The sequence below is a fragment of the Terrapene carolina genome, unplaced genomic scaffold, assembly GCF_002925995.2.
Source record: "Terrapene carolina triunguis isolate 2854851 unplaced genomic scaffold, T_m_triunguis-2.0 Scaffold789, whole genome shotgun sequence".
NCBI classification, from domain to species: domain Eukaryota; kingdom Metazoa; phylum Chordata; order Testudines; family Emydidae; genus Terrapene; species Terrapene triunguis.
Window position 1 is genome coordinate 2154272 of NW_020665140.1, and position 20856 is coordinate 2175127.

At 43.4% G+C, this 20856-nt stretch overlaps 1 protein-coding gene across 2 annotated transcripts in view; it reads right to left on the reverse strand.

The window, feature by feature from the left end:
* Window positions 1-20856, reverse strand: part of BMPR1B (bone morphogenetic protein receptor type 1B) — a 388242-nt gene that overhangs the window by 302405 nt on the left and 64981 nt on the right. For both annotated transcript variants that reach the window (XM_026660518.1, XM_026660517.1), the window contains exon 2: window positions 7685-7755. The gene's annotated coding sequence lies outside the window, so the exon portion shown is untranslated. The remainder of the gene's footprint in view (window positions 1-7684; window positions 7756-20856) is intronic.

Sequence of the window (20856 nt, forward strand, 5' to 3'; positions counted from 1 at the left end):
TAGTACTGGAATGCAATTTAGTTATTATGGCACTATTATTCTTTATTCGTCTATTTGAAGGATTATCTAACTTCCCCATAAGTGTCTTGCTCCTTTTAAAAATATCCATTAAATTGTTTCCTCTAAAGATGTTCTTAATTTGCTGACAGAAATGGTGGACGTAAAACCAAGTTTAACTATTTAAAGTGTATTTATGGTTTCAATTTTTCTCCATTTAACCTCTTTAAAAAAAAGACAAAGAAGTACCCAAGATATGCTTAGTGTAAATGCTATCCCTAAGGCATAAGAACTGCTCTCCCTGTGCATCCCGTGGAGTGCATGACACTCCAAAAGGGAAAAGAAGAAAGTAGGAGCACTGCTTTACACCCAACAGAGCAAATTGGGTGCACAAGGGAGAGTAAGCTGCACCCTCTGACGTGTTACTTCCACTGTACATCTGGAACAGATCAGATCCGCAATGCCCCCGATGGAGGCCTGTGCATTAAAAGGTGTAATTCAGTCCTGCACAGGTATGACACACATTAGACACATACAAATAATTTAGTACACTAGGTACCCAGTACAGTTAGTATATTAGGTACCAGAATTTTAGATGTGTAATTTTAGTATATTGGTGTAAATGAGTACTTCGCTGCAGTAAACAATCACATCATATACTCTAGCAAGTACACGCTATGAGCTCAATTAAATCTTGACTCAGGCAAAATTCCCATGTAGAGTAACATGTATTCCGCCAGAATGAGACTAGATTTGGGCAATATTAGTTAATTTACAGATTACTACTGGTATCTTTTCATCAAGGTAACACAACAACTCTCTCCCCTGCACTAAACTAACATTTGAATGTATGACCTTACAGTCAGTAGGTTACAATGCTAAAGACTGAAAAACCATGTTATTGCTATAGCAGGATTTCCCTCCTCCCCCTCAATTCACTATACTTAATTGACATTTACTAGATAGCAATTTAACTCTGAGCATTTGGGGCTAAGTAAATTGTTGATGCAATTATACTGGTGTGCAGCTACCTTATACCATTATAGCTTAATCCCCTTTTCTACAGGAATAAGATTTACCAGGCACTTTAGACAAATACAACTCCATTCACACTAGGGCCTGGTCTACACTACGAGTTTAGGTCGACTTTAGCCGCATTAAATCGAATTAAGCCTGGACACGTTCACACGACGAAGCCCTTTCTTTCGACTTAAAGGGCCCTTTAAACCGGTTTCTTTACTCCACCTCCGACGAGGGGATTAGCGATAAAATCGGCCTTAGGGGGTCGGAATTGGGTTAGTGTGGATGGAATTCGATGTTATTGGCCTCCGGGAGCTATCCCACAGTGCTTCATTGTGACCGCTCTGGACAGCACTCTCTACTCAGATGCACTGGCCAGGTCGACAGGAAAAGCCCCGCGAACGTTTGAATTTCATTTCCTGTTTGCTGAGCGTGGAGACCACAGGTGACCCCGCAGAGCTCATCAGCACAGGTAACCGTGATGGAGTCCCAGGATCGCAAAAGAGCTTCAGCATGGACAGAACGGGAGGTTCGGGATCTGCTCGCCATATGGGGAGATGAATCAGTGCTGTCTGAACTCCGAAGCAGTAAACGAAATGGCAAAATATTAGAAAAGGTCTCCAGGGCCATGAAGGACAGAGGCCATAACAGGGACGCACAGCAGTGCCGCGTGAAAATTAAGGAGCTAAGGCAAGGCAAGCCTACCACAAAGCCAGAGAGGCAAACGGAAGGTCCGGGGCTGAGCTGCAAACATGCCGCTTCTACGCGGAGCTGCATGCCATTCTAGGGGGTGCAGCCACCACTACCCCAACCGTGTGCTATGAGTCCCTCACTGGAGAAACACACAGGGAAGCGGGTTTTGGGGACGAGGAAGATGAGGATGAAGATAATGTAAATAGCTCACAGCAGCAAGGAAGCGGAGAAACCGGTTTCCCCAACAGCCAGGATATGTTTATCACCCTGGACCTGGAACCAGTAACCCCCGAACTCACCCAAGACCCTGTGGGCACACAGGGGACCTCTGGTGAGTGTACCTTTGTAAATATTACACATGGTTTAAAAGCAAGCGTGTTTAATGATTAATGATTAATTTGCCCTGGCAATCGCGGCCAGTACAGCTACTGGAAAAGTCTGTTAACGTGTATGGGGATGGAGCGGAAATCCTCCAGGGACATCTCCAGAAAGCTCTCCTTCATGTACTCCCAAAGCCTTTGCAAAAGGTTTCTGGGGAGGGCTGCCTTATCCCGTCCGCCATGGTAGGACACTTTACCACGCCAGGCCAGTAGCACGTAGTCTGGAATCACTGCATAACAAAGCATGGCAGAGTATGGTCCCGGTGTTTGCTGGCATGCAGACAACATCCATTCCTTATCGCTCTTTGTTATCCTCAGGAGAGTGATATCATTCACGGTTACCTGGTTGAAATGGGGCAATTTTATTAAGGGGACATTCAGAGGTGCCCCTTCCTGCTCTGCTGAACAGAAAGATTCCCCGCTGTTAGCCACACGGTGGGGGGAGGGGTGAAGTGATTATCCCAGAGAATTGGGTGTGTGGGGGAGGGTTATTAGTTGGGTTTGTGCTGCACGTTAACCCTGAAACCGCAGCCCCTCCTTTTACATTGCAAACCCATTTTAAATGGCCAACCCAACGGGTGCTTGGTATGGTTAATGAGAGCAGTACTCTTTGAAACCATCCCCACATGTTAAGAAGGTTAAAAAAGCCAAAAGACTGTGTCTTACCATGGCTGCCTGCAAGCTGAAATCTGTGGCCTGGCACTGCGTGAGTGATCTCTCACACCAAACCGGCAGGCCCTCAATATAAGAGGAAAAATGCGACCTTGTAACGAAAGCACATCTGCTGTGTAGTGTGAACAGCAAAATGTAACATGAAAGAGTGTACCCATTGTTCTCTAAAATGTATCTTTTTTAACCACCTCTCCCTTCTCATCCACCAGCTGCAAATCGTTCTCCTTCACAGAGGCTAGTGAATATTCGAAAACGGAAGCGAAGGATGCGTGATGAAATGTTTACAGAACTACAGACTGCCTCCCACGCTGACAGAGCACAGCAGAATGCGTGGAGGCAGTCAATGACTGATTATCGAAAAGCCCAATATGAACGAGAGGAGAGGTGGCGGGCTGAATCGCGGGCTGAGGAGGAGAGGTTGCGTGCTGAAGCGCGGGAGGAACAGATCAAGTTGCAGGCTGAAGATGAGAGGTGGCGTCAGCTTGCACACAGAAGGCAAGAGTCCATGCTCCGGCTGCTGGAGCATCAAACTGATATGCTCCAGTGTATGGTTGAGCTGCAGGAAAGGCAGCAGGAGCACAGACCGCCGCTACAGCTCCTGTGTAACCAACAGCCCTCCTCCCCAAGTCCCATTGCCTCCTTACCCAGACGCCCAAGAACACGGTGGGGGGGCCTCCGGCCACCCAGTCACTCCAGCCCAGATAATTTCCCGAGCAATAAGTGTTAAAGTTTTAAAGTTTTAAACTGCAGTGTGTCCTTTTCCTTCCCTCCTCCCCCACCCATCCCGGGCTACCTTTGCAATTATCCCCCTAGTTGTGTGATGAATTAATAAAGAATGCATGAATGTGAAGTAACAATGACTTTATTGCCTCTGCAAGCGGTGCTCGAAGGGGGGAGGGTACTAGGGGAGGTGGGGTGGTTGGTTTAAAGGGAAGTAGAATTAACCGGGTGGGGGGGTGCAGGGGCGGAGGGTTCATCAAGGAGAAACAAACAGAAGTTTCACTCCGTAGCCTGGCCAGTCACAAAACTCGTTTTCAAAGCTTCTCTGATGCGCACCGCGCCCTGCTGTGCTCCTCTAACCGCCCTGGTGTCTGGCTGCGCGTAATCAGCGGCCAGGCGATTTGCCTCAACCTCCCACCCTGCCATAAATGTCTCCCCCTTACTCTCACAGATACTGTGGAGCGCACAGCAAGCAGCAATAACAATGGGGATATTCTTTTCGCTACGGTCTGAGCGAGTCAGTAAGCTGCTCCAGCGCGCTTTTAAACGCCCAAATGCACATTCCACCACCATTCGGCACTTGCTCAGCCTGTAGTTGAACAGGTCCTGACTCCTGTCCAGGCTGCCTGTGTACGGCTTCATGAGCCATGGCATTAAGGGGTAGGCTGGGTCCCCAAGGATCACGATAGGCATTTCAACATCCCCAACGGTTATTTTCTGGTCCGGGAAGAAAGTCCCTTCCTCCAGCTTTCGAAACAGAACAGAGTGCCTGAAGATGCGAGCATCATGTACCCTTCCCGGCCAGCCCACGTTGATGTCGGTGAAACGTCCCTTGTGATCCACCAGGGCTTGTAGCAGCATTGAAAAGTACCCCTTGCGGTTTATGTACTCGGTGGCTTGGTGCTCCGGTGCCAAGATAGGGATATGGGTTCCGTCTATGGCCCCACCACAGTTTGGGAATCCCATTGCAGCAAAGCCATCCACTATGGCCTGCACGTTTCCCAGAGTCACTACCCTTGATATCACCAGGTCTCTCATTGCCCTGGCAACTTGGATCACAGCAGCCCCCACAGTAGATTTGCCCACTCCAAATTGATTCCCGACTGACCGGTAGCTGTCTGGCGTTGCAAGCTTCCACAGGGCTATCGCCACTCGCTTCTCAACTGTGAGGGCTGCTCTCATCCTGGTATTCTGGCGCTTCAGGGCAGGGGAAAGCAAGTCACAAAGTTCCATGAAAGTGCCCTTACGCATGCGAAAGTTTCGCAGCCACTGGGAATCGTCCCACACCTGCAGCACGATGCGGTCCCACTAGTCTGTGCAGGTTTCCCGGGTCCAGAATCGGCGTTCCACGGCATGAACCTGCCTCATTAACACCATGATTTCCACATTGCTGGGGCCTGTGCCTTGTGAGAGGTCTAGGTCCATGTCCATTTCCTCATCACTCTCGTCGCCGCGCTGCAATCGCCTCCTCCTCGCCTGGTCCTGGTTTTGCTTTGGCATGTCCTGGCTCTGCATATACTCCAGGACAATGCGCGTGGTGTTCATAGTGCTCATAATTGCCGCGGTGATCTGAGCGGGCTCCATGATCCCAGTGCTAGCTATGGCGTCTGGTCTGAAAAAAGGCGCGAAAGTAGTATCTGACGGACCAGGGGAGGGTGGGAGGGGCGAGTGATGACATGGCGTACAGGTACAGGAGATTAAAATCAAGAAAGGTGGCTTTGCATCAGGGAGAAACACAAACAACTGTCACACAGAATGCCCCCCCCCCCCAAGATTGAACTCAAAAGCCTGGGTTTAGCAGGAGGGAGGGGGGAAGCAAATGAATACAGAATAAATCTATTTTTTACATCTTAAGACGACGGTGCAGCATGACTGATAGCCCTCGGCATTTTCTGGGAGCTTGGCAGCAAATACTGGGCGCTTGGCAGTTAGCCTTCAGGTCTATTGCACGATCTGATACCCACTGCAGTATGACAACGATGGATACCAGTCGTAATATACTATCTACTGCCCAAAAGGCAAGGGGTTGCTGCTGTGTAGCAATCTAGCCCCACGTCTGCCAGCCCCATGTCTGCCAGCACCCAGATCGCGCTCGCCTCTTCTGGGTGCTTAGCAGAAAATACTGGGCACTTGGCAGAAAATAGCATACTACGACTCAGCTAACGTGCGATGAGCCAACAGGGCGCATGGCAGAAAATGGCATACTACGACTGATAACCAACATTGTCTGCCCAGGTGCCCATGATCGACAGCCACTGCAGTACGATGACGACGGATACCAATCGTAATATAACATCTTCTACCAAAAGGCAAGGGGCTGGTGCAATGCAGCCACACGGCTGCCAGCCCCACGGCTGCCGGCACCCAGATCGCCAATGAAGGCTACCAGTCATGCTGCACCGTCTACCGCCAAAAGGCAGTTAGCTGCTGCTGCTGTGTAGCAATGCAGTTCCACGTCTGCCGGCACCTAGATGACATATGGTGACGGTGAGCTGAGCTGAGCGGACTCCATGTTTGCCGTGGTATGTTGTCTGCACAGGTAACCCAGGTAAAAAGGCGCGAATCTATTGTCTGCCATTGCTGTGACGGAGGGGGAGGGGCCTGAGACATGTACCCAGAACCCCCCGCGGCACTGTTTTGCATCATCCGGGCATTGGGATCTCAACCCAGAATTCCAATGGGCGGCGGAGACTGCGGGAACTGTGGGATAGCTACCCATAGTGCAATGCGCCGGAAGTCGACGCTAGCCTCAGTACTGTGGACGCGGTCTGCCGAACTAATGCACTTAGAGCATTTTATGTGGGGACACACACAATCGGCTGTATACAACCGATTTCCATAAAACCGGCTTCTATAAATTCGACCTAATTTCGTAGTGTAGACATACCCTAGGAGTACTGTACAGCTTTAAATACACTGGTATATTTAAAGTGGTATAATTTGTGTGTGTAGACAGGCCTAAGACTTTAAAGGCGCGCGCACACACACACACACTTTATGACTTTAAGTTCTGCATTGCTTTGCAATAGTGTGTTTCATGTTGTTTTATGTAGTATACGAGAGAACTTTTTAAAAGTATGACTAAGCTTCCCTATCTTACCAGCTAATTTAAATGTTAATATAAAAAGAGAGTATTCATAGTGCAGTACAACCAAGGGGATGCTAATGCAAGTCTAATATGGATGTTCAGCTGTGTGCTACAAGCAGTCTTCAAACAAGGCCAGGGGAAATAAGGAAAGACAATGGGGTTACAAGAATTTTTAAATCAAAGTCTTCTGTTATCAGTGTGGTCATTGTGAGGTACAGTCACGAATTGTAATATTTTAGGGCTACATTGTGCCTTTTGGCACAGCCCTATGCAGGAATGCTATGTAGGCTGTACTACTCCAGGAGTAGCCCTGGGAGGCATTGTGGCTAAGACACACCCTTCAGAGGCACAACTCCCATTCATCCCAGGGAGGAAAGAGGTAGGAGTTTGCTGCTGTTGTAGGCCAGCAGCAAATTACAATAGCCCTGCACTGGCTCAACTGACAGCCAAGGTTCTGCCCATTCTGTGCCCCTCTCCACCAACCTGCTCCCAGGGTCTGGGGGAGGCTACTAAATGCACAGTAACAGTTTGCTCCTGTGCAGTCCCAAGGTAGCAAATAAAAGGGATGTGGGAGAGGGGGTTACTCTCCCTTAATAACCGTGGGCAGGTATGCAGTCAGAGTCACAACATAGTCCTTAGAGAACTTGTATAAAAGTAACATGCTATCATCCATTAATGCACCAAAAGACAAAGGACTGGTACATGTTTCTGTGCGTTTTTTTTAAGAAGTGTCTTACAGGATATGGAATTCTAACTGACGAGCTCTTACAGTCTGTGCAAATGTTTGATGAAGAGAACCACAGCTGAACAAACCAATATTTAAAATTCAATGGAGTACAGAAAATGCTAGAAGTTACTAATCATATAACAAATTGATATCCACTTTGTCATGTTGATCTACACCTCCTTTCTTATCTCCAGGGGTTTTACTGATACCTGTGGTAGAAGTACACATTCCATTCATTAAACAAATTATGTTATCACATACTTCACTTTAACTTACTGCTAAAGCACAAAGTTAAAAAACCTCACATCACACACCTCCATTGACAAACTTACTATAAACTCACAATAATGAATATTATTTTATCTTTACCAATAGATGTTGTCTTACCTTTATCAAGTTAACCTGAAATGTCCCTTTCTCCTATTCAGCTCCCAGGAACAAAAGAAATGAACTCCACCCTACGAACAAAGAAAAATTTAAAAGTGATTGGCAATGTGCTGAAAGTAGTTTAATTATATTACTACCATTAAAAAAAGACTCTGTACCAGGGTGTCAAGCGTATGGCCCACTGACCAGATGCGGCCTACAGAACAGTTTCATCTGGATTCCCATGAATCTTTGGGCTTGTCTGCACATCTCCGGAGTCTACACTACAGGTGTGTTGGGCTCTAGCTCCCCTGCTAGCCTGCATTGATGTAGCCTCAACAAGTTTGAAACAAGACTACATCATTGTGCTCTAAGGAACACTTAATATATGCCAGCAGGGTCCACACAGGGGAATAAGGGGGAGTCCACACTGGAACACTACAAATCGCAAGGTATGTCATCAGGCCCACCATATGAAAATTGTTTGACACCCTCCCACCCCCATCCTGTACTGTCTTCTTGTAGACATGTAAAACTATAACGTCACCTGCAGGAGAATCTAAGGACTATGCATGGCTAGCTACAGTAGAACTTCAGAGTTACGAAAACCAGAGTTACGAATTGACCAGTCAAGCACACACCTCATTTGGAACCGGAAGTACACAATCAGGCAGCAGGAGAGAGGGGGGGAAAAAGCAAATACAGTACAGTACTGTGTTAAACATAAACTACTAAAAAAGTAAAGGGAAAGCAGCATTTTTCTTCTGCATAATAAAGTTTCAAAGTATTACGTCAATGTTCAGTTGTAAACTTTTGAAAGAACAACCATAACGTTTTGTTCAGAGTTACAAACATTTCACATATCAGAGGGGTAGCCGTGTTAGTCTGGATCTGTGAAAAGCAACAGAGAGTCCTGTGGCACCTTTAAGACTAACAGATGTATTGGAGCATACGCTTTCGTGGGTGAATGCCCACTTCTACTGTAAATAGTCATTACAATATTTCAAATGTGACACTTGAGGACTAGTATTTGATAAAATGAAGCACATGGATGGCAAAATATTTAGCAATACTCTATCAATTATGGGTGGAAAAGATTTACATTTTGCAATTTATGCTTATCATCTCATCTTCCAAGAGAACTTGGCAGAATGCATGCATTGCAACTCATCCGGTATTCTCTGAATGGATGAGTGTTACCTTCATGCCTCAGCCCCCACAGGTCCAGAGTAAACCAGCATATATGCCATTAAATTAATCTCTATAGCACTGATAATTCACAAGGTTTACAAATCAAAGCCTTCTCTGGCTCCCATGATGGCAGAACCTCACAGACCTGACAGGGAGCTGGATCAGAAATGTATAGCAGCACTGGTCGTTGGTCCCAAACAGCTGTTTGGTCATTATGTGCATGCTTCTTCAAATACAATTTGGTTCAAAATCTGTCTAGAGGAATACATACAACTTCCTCTCCAACTAATCACCAATAAAACAGAGGTTGCTTTAAGACAATAGCCTCACAAGAGAATTATGACAGAACATTACCAGTGCTTAATTTGTAATGAAAGAGGTGCCAGGGCTCACGCAGTTTTTTTTTTTTTTACTTTCATAACTGACACAGCAAGCCCAGAGGTGATGGGGCTATGAACTGCCAAGTTGAGAGGTGCCGAGGCTTAGCCCTGGCAAACCCTGGCACAAATTAAGCACTGATTATTACTAGAACTACTGTTGGCATTAGGGTAGAGCCAAGAGGCCCTAATCAGATCATGGCCCCAAACACATAGTACATTGTATGAGGTAGTTAGTGCCCCCAAGAACGTACAAAGCACAAGGCAGTTAGTGCAACAAAGAGCATACAGTTTACATTAAGATTGGATGTGACATGGAAGTGTAACGAAATGGAGGGAGTTGCAGCAGGTAGCCAAAGGTAACAATGTAGTTGCAGAGGCTCACTAAATCCAATTTAAAAAGAAATGCAATGTAAATAAAACAGGAGATATTAATATCAATAGTTCCTGCTGGCTACCAGCCTAGCCATTATCAGTTGGCAGTTTACCACAGGCTTCCTGACAGAAATAGGTCTTGAGAAAGGATCTGAAGAAGGATAGAGAAGTGGCTTTACAGATGCATTTGTGGACTAGTTGCCCCTTGTGTGTGGAGTCGTGAAAGAAAATGTGCAGTGGGAAAAATGAACAAATAAGCAATTTAGACTAGCATCATTAGTGAAGTTGAGTCAATGGCAAGACTAAAAAGGGGACGACATAGCCAGAGTCACAGGCCAGAAATATTTTAGTAGCAGCATTTTGAGAACGCACCTGAAATTGGTAACGTGGATGTGAGGAAGGTCAAAACGGAGAAGAAATTTCTGCACAAGAAAAAGAAAAAGGCAACATCTCGAAAATGTTACAGAGAAAAGCAGCAAGATCTGGATATGGCTTTGGATGCATGGACTAAAGTGAGGACAAACTTGAAGAGAATACCCAGGTTTACAGGCCTTAATGGATGATAACATTGTCAACAGTAACAGAGAGAAGGGATAGGGAGAACAGGACAAAGAGGTCAGTTTTGGCCCTGCTAAATGTACGTTTCTGCAAAGGATATCAGAAGCAGGATGAGCTGCAGGTGTGAATGGAGGGAGTCGGACCAGGAGAGGAGAGACAGATCTGAGAGGCATCAACATAAAGGCATGTGAGCAATGAGATCACCTAAAGAAATACAGCAGAGAGATAGTAGGAGGGAGCCCTGCAGGTGCCACAAAGAAAGTGAAAGAGGGGAGGAGGATTCACTAAACAGAATACTGAACAATAGTCACCGAAGTAGGAAGGAAACAAGGAAAAGAGGGACTCAAGAAAGTCAGAGAATAATATTTTAAGAATGAGGGGGAAAGTCAACAGTATCAAAAGCTGCAGAGAGATCAAGGAAGATGAGAATGGAGAAGTGTCCTGAGAATGGATTAGAAGTCTGTAAAAAGGCTACTGGAGACCTCAGCAAGAGCAGTGTCAGAGGACTGGAGAGAAAGTGAGTGAAAAACAGTTTGAAGAGTATCAAGGACAAAGTTGGAGAAGGATGGATCAGTCAATGAGTTTATAAATGACAGGAGGGAGATGGAGTGGTAATTTCAGTGGGAGGGCAGGATGACAGGAGGAGGGATTTTGGATGGAGAAACCAAAGCATGCTTGTATTCTGAGAAGAAGCATCTTGATGAGAGAATGAGGGTACAGAGAAAAGGGAAGTAGAACATGGCAGAAAGAGAGGTCATAAGGGCAGTAAAACCAAAGCTTTTACTTCTTTTGATTCATATAACTATTTCCTGAACCACTACAGTATTGCCTTAGAGGCTGACATCACTCATTTAGCCTCTCTAAACCCTTTCACAATGCCCACTGCTTATCTTATCTGAAGTAGTGCTACACATATCAACACACATTCAAAGCCTGGGGATTGGTTCTCCCTCATTTCCGCCCCAAACATCAACCAAATATTTATCATCTCCTTCATAGTATTGAAACAGCCAGCGCTACCACAAAGGACATGGAAAGAAGTGGCTTTCTGATAATCACTTGATTCAAACAGCATGTCCTTGGTTTTAAAACTGCATGTTTTGAAGTCTGAGTTTATCAGTTGGGCACCCAGCAGCTGTTCTATTACACTGTTCAGAAGAAGAAATTAACTTTGTCAGAGTTGGGGGCTGGGAGAGCAAAAGATAAAAAATCTAACTAACATCTATGGTTATAAAATATCTGACACCATCATCATCTTTATACAGAACTTCTGAAGTGTTGCAACTGGTTTATAGGCAATACAGCTAATCCACAGTGCCCCATGACTGGTTTCCATACCCTGCTTTATATAATTTAAAGAAAAACACCACCCATTTGGCTCATGACTGCTATCTGAAAATTAAATGATAGGGAAAAACCCTTCTTTTCATTAAGTGTAAAGAATAAACTGCTGAAATTAGTTTGAAAAGTTTTTTTTTTAATTAATAGAGTCACCCACTGATGGCAAGTGTATCTTGCTAGAAAGTGACCTCATTTTGTGATTGTAGCAGTCTGGTAGGCCTGTATTCGAGGCTGAAAAATAGCTTCCAGCCTCTGTTAACAATCATAAGAATAACTAATAACCTACATTTTCAAAAGTTACTAGAAGTTTTGAGTGCCTTGATGTTGGGGTGTTGAACCTAACTAAAGGGCCTGATTTTCAGAGTAGGTGTTCAACACTTTCGGGGGGGAGGGAGGGGACAAAAAAAAAAGCAACCCAAGATTTTTAGATGCTTCAAGTTGGGCACCAACATCCCTAGCTCCTTATGAAAATTTAGCTGAAACATCTAGGTTTATTATTATTAAACTGCAACAGCTTTTACAGTTGTATTTACATTTAGTCACTCTGTGAATATTTTACATCCTAAGTGTGTTGGCTGGCTTTAAAACAAATTTGCAACACACACCTTAAAAAGGAACCTTCAGCAGCACCAACAAAGCCTTCTATGCTGGAAAAGCTCCATTAAAATTTCCTTTGCAGCTTCTCACAAACTCTCTCCCAGTGTCACGTAGTCTCCCCCAATACTAAGCTTGAAAAGCCATGTGTATCTTGCAGCATGATCTAAACACTGTCAACTGCAGGCTCTGGTGAACCAAGGCATGAAATGAATTCCATACCTTCTTGAGAACACTCGGCTGAGTCCCCGTGATTATACCAAAGACCACTCACACAATCATCTCAACAGAGAGGATCCAATTCATTTAGGGCTATGACCCTATGATTTACAAGTTAAGAAGAAGGTAAATGAAGGTGCAACACCTTTAGGACAAAACAATACTTTGTAAGAGTATAATAAAAACAATATATGGTAGATTAGAGTTTTCAGTTTGTAGAGGAAACTACTGCTCTTTGGGCTGAATAGTAACCTCCAGTGCACAGTAAAGACCTCAACTCCAATCAGTATAATATGCATGCCCTGGGGCAAACATACCTTTTAATGGAAAATTTGCAATACCATGGGGTAGAGGAACAACAGGACTCCCAAAAATCCCATGAGAGATCCAGCGCAGTTACTGCTGCATTCTGACCTCAGCCAGGAGTGGGCAGCAGCTACTCAGAAGAGTCAGAAGGTGCAAACTTCAAGTTACGCAGAGCCTGCTCCCAATTTTACAGGTATTTGCAGTGAAGGTCTGTAAGCAGCCACTCCACACTGTTTCCCAGCCTCCCTGCTCCCTCCTATCAGCACAGCTCACCAAGCAGCCATGGATCTCCCTGCATGCATGTGTTCTTGCACACCATACCACTCCCCTCCCCCTCACTCCTCCCAGAAAAGAAGGCAGAAGATATGGAGCTGAAGTTATTGTTTACATGAGCCGTGGAATTTCCATAGACTTCTCTGTAGGAATTTAAACTGAGCTACTTAGGATGCATGATGCCTGGAGAGCGACATGTTACTCATGCACAATGTGGCTCCACAGGCTCATGAGTAGGAGCGAACTTGCAGCAAAAATTACAATGCCCCTCCCCCGTTTCCACTGTTCCTGGGGTCTTCCTGCACCTTCCTTGCTCCCCTCAGCAGTGCAGAATTCAGCAACTGGCACGATGCATGTATACATTAGAAGAGAACATATACAATGGACACACTGTTATGGGGGGGAGGAGGTTTCAAGATTTAAGAAATGATATCACAACACATAAGTGGTGGGACTAAGCAGACTATGAGTTAGCTCTGAAGTCATCTGTAATGAGTACAAATAAATCCACTGTGAACACTCAATCTATTGTATGTTTCTTTAAACAACAAGAGTTTAGCTATTTATCTTCAAACAAATATAGTTGAAACTTGTTTTCCACCTTAAAAAAAATACAGAACGTGGCAGCAGAGCATTGGAAGGGAATGAAAAAGCTACAGATTGTTCGTTTTGATACAGGTTGGTGATTTTAAAGAGTGTTGAAATAAAAGGTTTTATATGAAGCGAGGGTTCAGACACACTATTTCATCTCTTTCAAAGTCAATACGATCAAAATGGATTCCTCAGGCAGAATTTATCCATACTATATTAGCATAAAATTATGTGAACAATTATGTATATACTGCAAAAATCAAGATAGACAAGAGCAGGGCTTCATTGTGTAATCTTTCTTTCCCCTGATACCAGGTATTCTAGATAAGGGCTTTCAAAATAGGTATCTTCTCAAGAATTTATACACTTTTTATTTTTTTGTGTAGTCCCCCACTACTGTCCCCATCACACTCTATGTAGGGAAATCTGTCAGGAACCTGCATTTTTGATTTTGTAAGATTCTTGTTGTCAGGTACCTCACGTAAGTATTTAGGTCAAGATGCATACATGTCACCCTGGATTTCACAAATGGATCAGGTGGATGCTTAAGGAACACTCCTTCACTCCCTCTACTCCCCAAAAGCCAAACGACTCAGAGAAGAAGCCATGTTTCTATGCACAGAAAGGGCAGCACAATGTACATTGTGCTTTACTGATCGTTTTATTTTAGTAGACTGTTGTTGGGTTCTCGCAGCCACATTTCAGACCAATATCAGCAGGACATAACGTACAGAGAGGGTGTGTCTGGCCACAGTGGAAGAAGCTAAAGAGGTCACTGGCTATAAGAACTTGAGCTAAATTCAATCACTATTTATTGTAAGTTGCATATAAAACACTCATGTTCCTGACCCGATTTATCATTCCCCTAAATCTCCCCCAAGAACAGAGATAGACACTTAAAATTTAACACTGGCTGACAAGAGTCTAGGACCTAGTGTAAACTGACACAGGTACACCAAAAAGTTGGAAAAAAACTTACTTCATCGTTAAAATGTTCTGTTTCAAAAGATAAGGAAGCTAATTTCTGCCACAGGTTAATATTTATTCTGTATTTAATTTTTCAGTGCAGTTGAATAGTATTTTCATGATTTTCTTACTCCATTTTTCACAACATGTCTTCCAAAAAGATTCCATCCATTTAAAAAGCATGCATTGTGAGGCAGACTACAGGACCAAAGACTCTTCAGCCAATAACAGAAAGTTGGCCTTTTCCCCTTCATGCCCCTTACCAGGCCTTCAAGGCAAATGCTGAGAAAGGGGCACAGCTTGGAATCATTAAAGAGATAGCTTTAAAATAATTAAACAAGTTATTTGGAATCAGTAGTACTTAGTCTATTGAGAAAATGAATAGAATCCATCAGGAAACTTCTTGAAGTGAAGCAAATTACAGAAAAGTGCTACAACATGAGGAAGATGAAATTTCATTTGATGTCTCTTTTGCAAGAGACTTTTTGTCCTTATTGAGAAGATTTGTAAGAAAAAATAACTTTATGTATACAAATACTTAGCATGTGGATTTCTGTGGGGTCATGTTATCTTTCAGAAAAGCGTAACTCACTTTTTAAACAGCTGTTTGGATACTAGTTCTTTCTAGGACACAAAGTTATGATGATTTGAATACATAGTGAATGGTCAGCATGTGTGTGTTCTCCTAGAGAAAGGAAAAAATTATATTCGGAGTAAGGAACTGAAGCAGACAAGTGCTTCTAATTAAGGACCAACAAGCTGCTTCAGTTAAAGAATTTCAGCTGAAACTGAATCAATGCCTTCATTCCTGTGAGATTAGCTATTCTCACAGGAAGGACAATGGGATTTCACCGTGCTATGGTGTAACCTAGGACAGTGTGCCTTTTTAAGTTTTAAAGTGGCAGAACCAGGCCCACTGAGAGAAATTTGGGGCCCTTGTACATATTGCTCACTGAGGCCCTCCCCTCCCATTTCACTTTATTTACATAGATGTTAGATTGGGTGGGGAGAGGGCTGAGTTCTGGACCTCAGTACAACTGCCCCCCCCCTTCACTCCAAAGGCAGATCAGAGGGTCCCAGGATTATGTGATTCTGAAATATGTAGGTACTAAAATTAACAACTGATTTTCGGGGAGAAGGAAAGTACTTTTGTGGGTGAAGTCTCCCCCTGCCCTTCTCTCTCTCTTTCTCACTCACAGTATTTTTATGTATGTATTACTCTACTCCATTCAGGCACTCACAAACTGAGCCTTTTCTGATCTCAATTTAATTTAATTTCCCCCTCACTGGATTAGAGTGATAAGTACCAATTTTAAAACATCCAGTATGAAATATGAACCTTTTGTTTTCAACTGAAATCCACTGAAAAGAAAAGTTCAGACTGCTTTGTGGAATAATAAAATACAATACTCTCTAATACAAGAGAAGAAAGAGACTAAATTCTTCCCTACCGGGGCAATCTGAAAAGCCTCCATAGAAAAAAAAGTAAAATTATATTCCAAATATTGTAACAATCAACAACACTTGGCTCTTTATTAATATTTATTGTGACTATTCCAGTAGCACCTAGAGGCCACAGTCAAGATTGGGACCCCATTGTGCCAGATGCTACAGAAGCACCGGAAAACACATTGTCCTTTCCCTGCCCTCAAGAGCTTGCAACCTCATTTGAAACAACATACAAGTGACTGTGACAAACACTAGGAGGGAAAGGGAGAAGGAAGCAATTCTGCAAGGCTGCTATAATTCATAATAGCCCCCAGGGCTCCTCTATCTTACTCCATGCTAGCCTCCAGAGCAGCCAAGCATCAGGAAGGAAACAAATGTGTCTTAGAGCCATGGTCACTTTCCTTGCCTGTTCTTACATGCTATAAGAGGCTTAGCACAGAATCTGGCTGATTGTTTTAGAATGTTTGCATGGACAACATACATTGCAGCTGTTGTTTAGTCAGGAGTAATGGGTATGAACCAAGGCTTGTTGAAGTCAATGAGACTTTTTCCACTAACTTCAATGGGCTTTGGATCAGGCCTCAAGAGAGGAACAGGTGAAGAAGCAAGGCTTCACTCATATACTTTACTTGAACAGGTCAGAATTATAAATTGGACAGAGATATACAAATGAGTAGAATAGTTTCCCATTGCTTAGCTCACACAGCTCTCTCACATTCTCAATGAAGAGTTTATTTTTCTTTATACATTTTATACAGTAATATATTTTGTAATATACAGAATATTTCCTCTTTCTGCTTTTCAACAAAGGAGGAGATTGCTAAGCACCACCTCCCAGGTGCTATTAACAATCCATTGAGCCTAAAAGAGTTACATTGCCTTTACACAAATATTGGCCAAGACTATCAGCTGAAATTTGGTACCATTTTACATATTCCAAATATTCTTACTTCCAGGAAAAAAAATTTAAGGAGGCCAAACATAGATAAGAGATTAACTGCTTAAAGCAGAGTCAATTTTTAAATGTGTTATATAGAGTCTTTCAAATACAAATGAAATTAGGTAAAACAAAGATCACTTAAGTGCATAAGATTCTACTGTGATTAATCACATTAATTAAATAGCATACTTTATCCAAAATTAACACAGTGATATTTGATACATGCCAGTATTTCCCTGTATTTAGAACTGGGGGGGGGGGGAAGGCATCTCAGACAGTGTGTAATAACTGTAGTTTTTTTTTTAATGGCAAACATTGTAATTTCATTTTTAAGAATTACTTAAGTTGTAATGTGTGATTCTATATTGACTAGTGACTCTTTAAATGGCAGTGTAGGAATCCATGTTTATTTTATTTCATGGTAATTCCAAGATCATCTTTGCAAATAAGATGACTAGGGTTTCCCCACCCCAATTGCAATGCATACAAGTCCTTGGATATAGGTCAAGCAGTGTTCTTTTGGCTTAGTGCACCTTATAATCAGAAGCCCTGGGCCATTTAGGATGAATGAAAAGTCTGATGAATATGTATCTGAGGTGTAATCATCTGTACACCTAAATTCACCATTTGGAATTTACACTAGTTAATAATCCTGTTGATGATGCATAAATCAGAAAAGAATCTAGCTGTGTTGTCTCTGAGTAATATTATGTATCAGATCTGATTACTTTAGTGAAATACACTTAAACTAACCAAATAAGATTCTGAATATTCAGAGGCAGTAGACTGGAAAAAATATCAATTACTTATTTACCCAGATCCCCATTTCTGACTATTAGGATGCATGACCAATTCAGGGATGTGAAAAAGAAAAAGCCAAAGGAAAAGGAGAGGGGAAAACAGCTTTGAACAGTTAGCTACAAAATGGCTTAATTAGAGCTACAGATGATTGTCCCACCCACATTTAAAGTGCCAGCTACCAGACAGAAGCATTTTGGCAAAGGGCCTTTCAAAAAGAAAGAAAAAGAAAAAGAAAAAGGTGAACCCAAATAGAATAATTCACTGATGGCTAGACAGCCAAAAGGGATAATTGTGCTAATTAATGCTAGAAAAAGGAACAATGCTCTTAACATTCTATGGGCCAGAGATTTGTGTGGAAGAAATCCTGTAATTGTCCTGAATACTCTGGCATTTTAAGTATCAGGAGATCTGCACAGCATTTGTGAGACTGCACTGAGAGAGTATAGCAAAACTGCTTCAGGATGCTAAGACTTGGAGCAGGATGAAGAAAGAGAAATTTCATGATTGATGTGGGAAGACATGACTGCAGTGTGGAAGGAAACCTTGATAGACAGGAAATAGAAAGACATTTCTTCCAGATGATATAATTAGGGTCTAAAGGACCAAATTATGACTCCATTTAGCCACACGTCTGATTAACAGGTCTGAGTCTCCTGAAAACTCAAAGGAAATGAGAAATACAAAAATGAATGATCAACTTCTCTCATGGGTCCATCCACTTCAAAGCTCTCAGTGCATCCAAGAGTCTCTGACTCAGTCTTTGACAAAGACTTTTGACTTTGTCAAAACCCTAGAGAAAAACATTCCATAGTGCAGCAGAGACTCAAGAACAGGAAAGGCATATGCTCCTGGTTCATTCACAAACATTGCAACTAGAGTCTTTCCTAGAGTGAGGGGGAAACAACAATCCCAGGGAAGTAGCTGAAGGGGCTTTGGGAAATCAATTTATCAGCTTCCATACAGCTGGATTTACTTTGTGTGGGTTTATGCAAAGAGGTCTGGGTTCTGATGTAGTTTGTCCCCAAAGCAAGAGCTGTGGCTGGGACATCTCCATGAGGAGACAGCAATGAAATCAGTACCTTCAAGACCAAGGAGACACAATGATACAAGAAAGACCTCATCTCTCCTGATTTTCTAGGGCAGTGTTTCCCAAACTTGGGACACCGCTTGTGTAGGGAAAGCCCCTGGCGGGTCGGGCCGGTTTGTTTACCTGCCGCATCTGCAGGTCTGGCCGATCGCGGCTCCCACTGGCCACGGTTCGCTGCTCCAGGCCAACGGGGGCTGCTGAAAGCAGGCGGCCAGTACGTCCCTCGGCCCACGCCGCTTCCAGCAGCTCCCATTGGCCAGTGGGAGCCGCGATCGGCCGGACCTGCGGACGCAGCAGGTAAACAAACCAGCCTGGCCCACCAGGGGCTCTCTCTACACAAGCGGCATTCCAAGTTTGGGAAACACTGTTCTAGGGCATCTTCACTAGCAGAGGATGGAGCACTGCATATTGTTTTCTGTGTATTGCTTCATGCATTTTAACAGACTATGGGACCTGCTGCTGGGCAGTTAAGACCAGAATGCTCTTGTTCTGGAAAGAAGAACATCTATCTGCTGGCCCACAGACTCAGATCCTGTTGGACATAAGAGAAAAAAGTGGTAGTAAGAGCAAAGAGAGCTGCAACATCCAGAGTGCTACAAGTCTTCAATCTGCAATTGTTACAGGGACAGAAAAACAGGGAGAGTTGGTACCAACCTGGTCTTCAGGGGCTGAATTTATATACTAAGGAAGAAATTTGCATTAAAATGCCTGTGTAATCAAAGAGGATGTGGCTATTTCCTCTAGGAGCTCTGGAATAGCAAGTGAATATTTACATGAGAAAGTGATTTTATTCATTTTAGTTAATGTATCTTATTTTTTTAAATAACTTTTTCTTCTTTCCTAACTTTAGAAGAAACAACTGACTACAAGATTGATAGGTTCACCAGACTATAAAACTTGAAACACACACATACACACAATTACCTTACAGTAACTAGTCTCTTCAAGATGGTTTCTCCAAATGTATCCCACTTTTGGTGTACACACACCTCACATGTGCAAGATCAAAATCTTTTGACCAGTAAAGCCTGTTTGGGCTGCATCTTCACCCATTATATCCTTGCGACCCCAACCACCCAAGACCATACAAGACAGAGTGGCTCCAACTTTCTTTCAGTTCCCTAAAGCATCATCCCAGCAGAGATGGACTCTAAAAAAGTAGGGATAGAGGGTGGGTTGCGGGATCCACATAGACAAAACATCTTGCAGGACAATGGTTACTGTAAGGTAAGCAACCATTCGTCTGTGTGCATGTCACTTACAATGACTAGCTAGCAGTTCCCAAATTAATAGCAGGAGGTTCTGTGCTACAGCTAGCTAATTAAGAATTGCAGAACTGTTCTCCCAAATTTGGCATCTGATCTAGTCACCAAAACCAGGGTGCAATGTTTAGTAAGGTATGGACTGAGCTGTAAGTGGATGCCCGACAGATCTCAGATATAGGCCTATTCTTTGGCATGCTGAGGAGACTGCCCGGGCTCTAGTTGAAAAGGCTTAATGCCTGATGGAAGGGGCATATCTGCTAGTTAATAACAGACTATAATGCCCTAAGTGAGTCATTTGTATAATCTCTGGGCAGAGATGGCCTAACCTTTCATGGCTTTCCCTAAAACCATAAATAAATGGAGTGATTACCCAAATGGCTTTGTCCTATGTACATAATAAAGGAGGGCTCTGGAGAACACTCAGGTATGAAGCTTGGTTTCTCCCAGGATTGAGAATAGTTTGGGGAAGAAAATGTGGAGGCTGATGGTTTGGCTTAAGTGAGAAATCAAACGCCACCTTAGTGAGGAACTTGGCAGGGAGGTTTCCAGCCCCACCTTTTCCTTGTGGAATACATTATAAAGCTGGTCTGCCATTAGAGTCTCACTCTCCTAGCAGAGGTGATGGCCCCCAAGGAGGTTGTTTTGAGAGCGAGATAATGAAGGGACCACTTGGGTAAGAGTTCAAAGGGGAGGGTGTTATATAAGACTCATAAGAACTACTTTAGCGTCCCACGTCAGGGGAGTCTCCCTTACAGAAACAGTGGAATGACAGAACCTTGTGTATAAGCTGAAATGGCAGCAGCCAACAAGGCAGAAGATTGCATCTATGCTAAACTAACTAAACTAAAATGTACAACTAT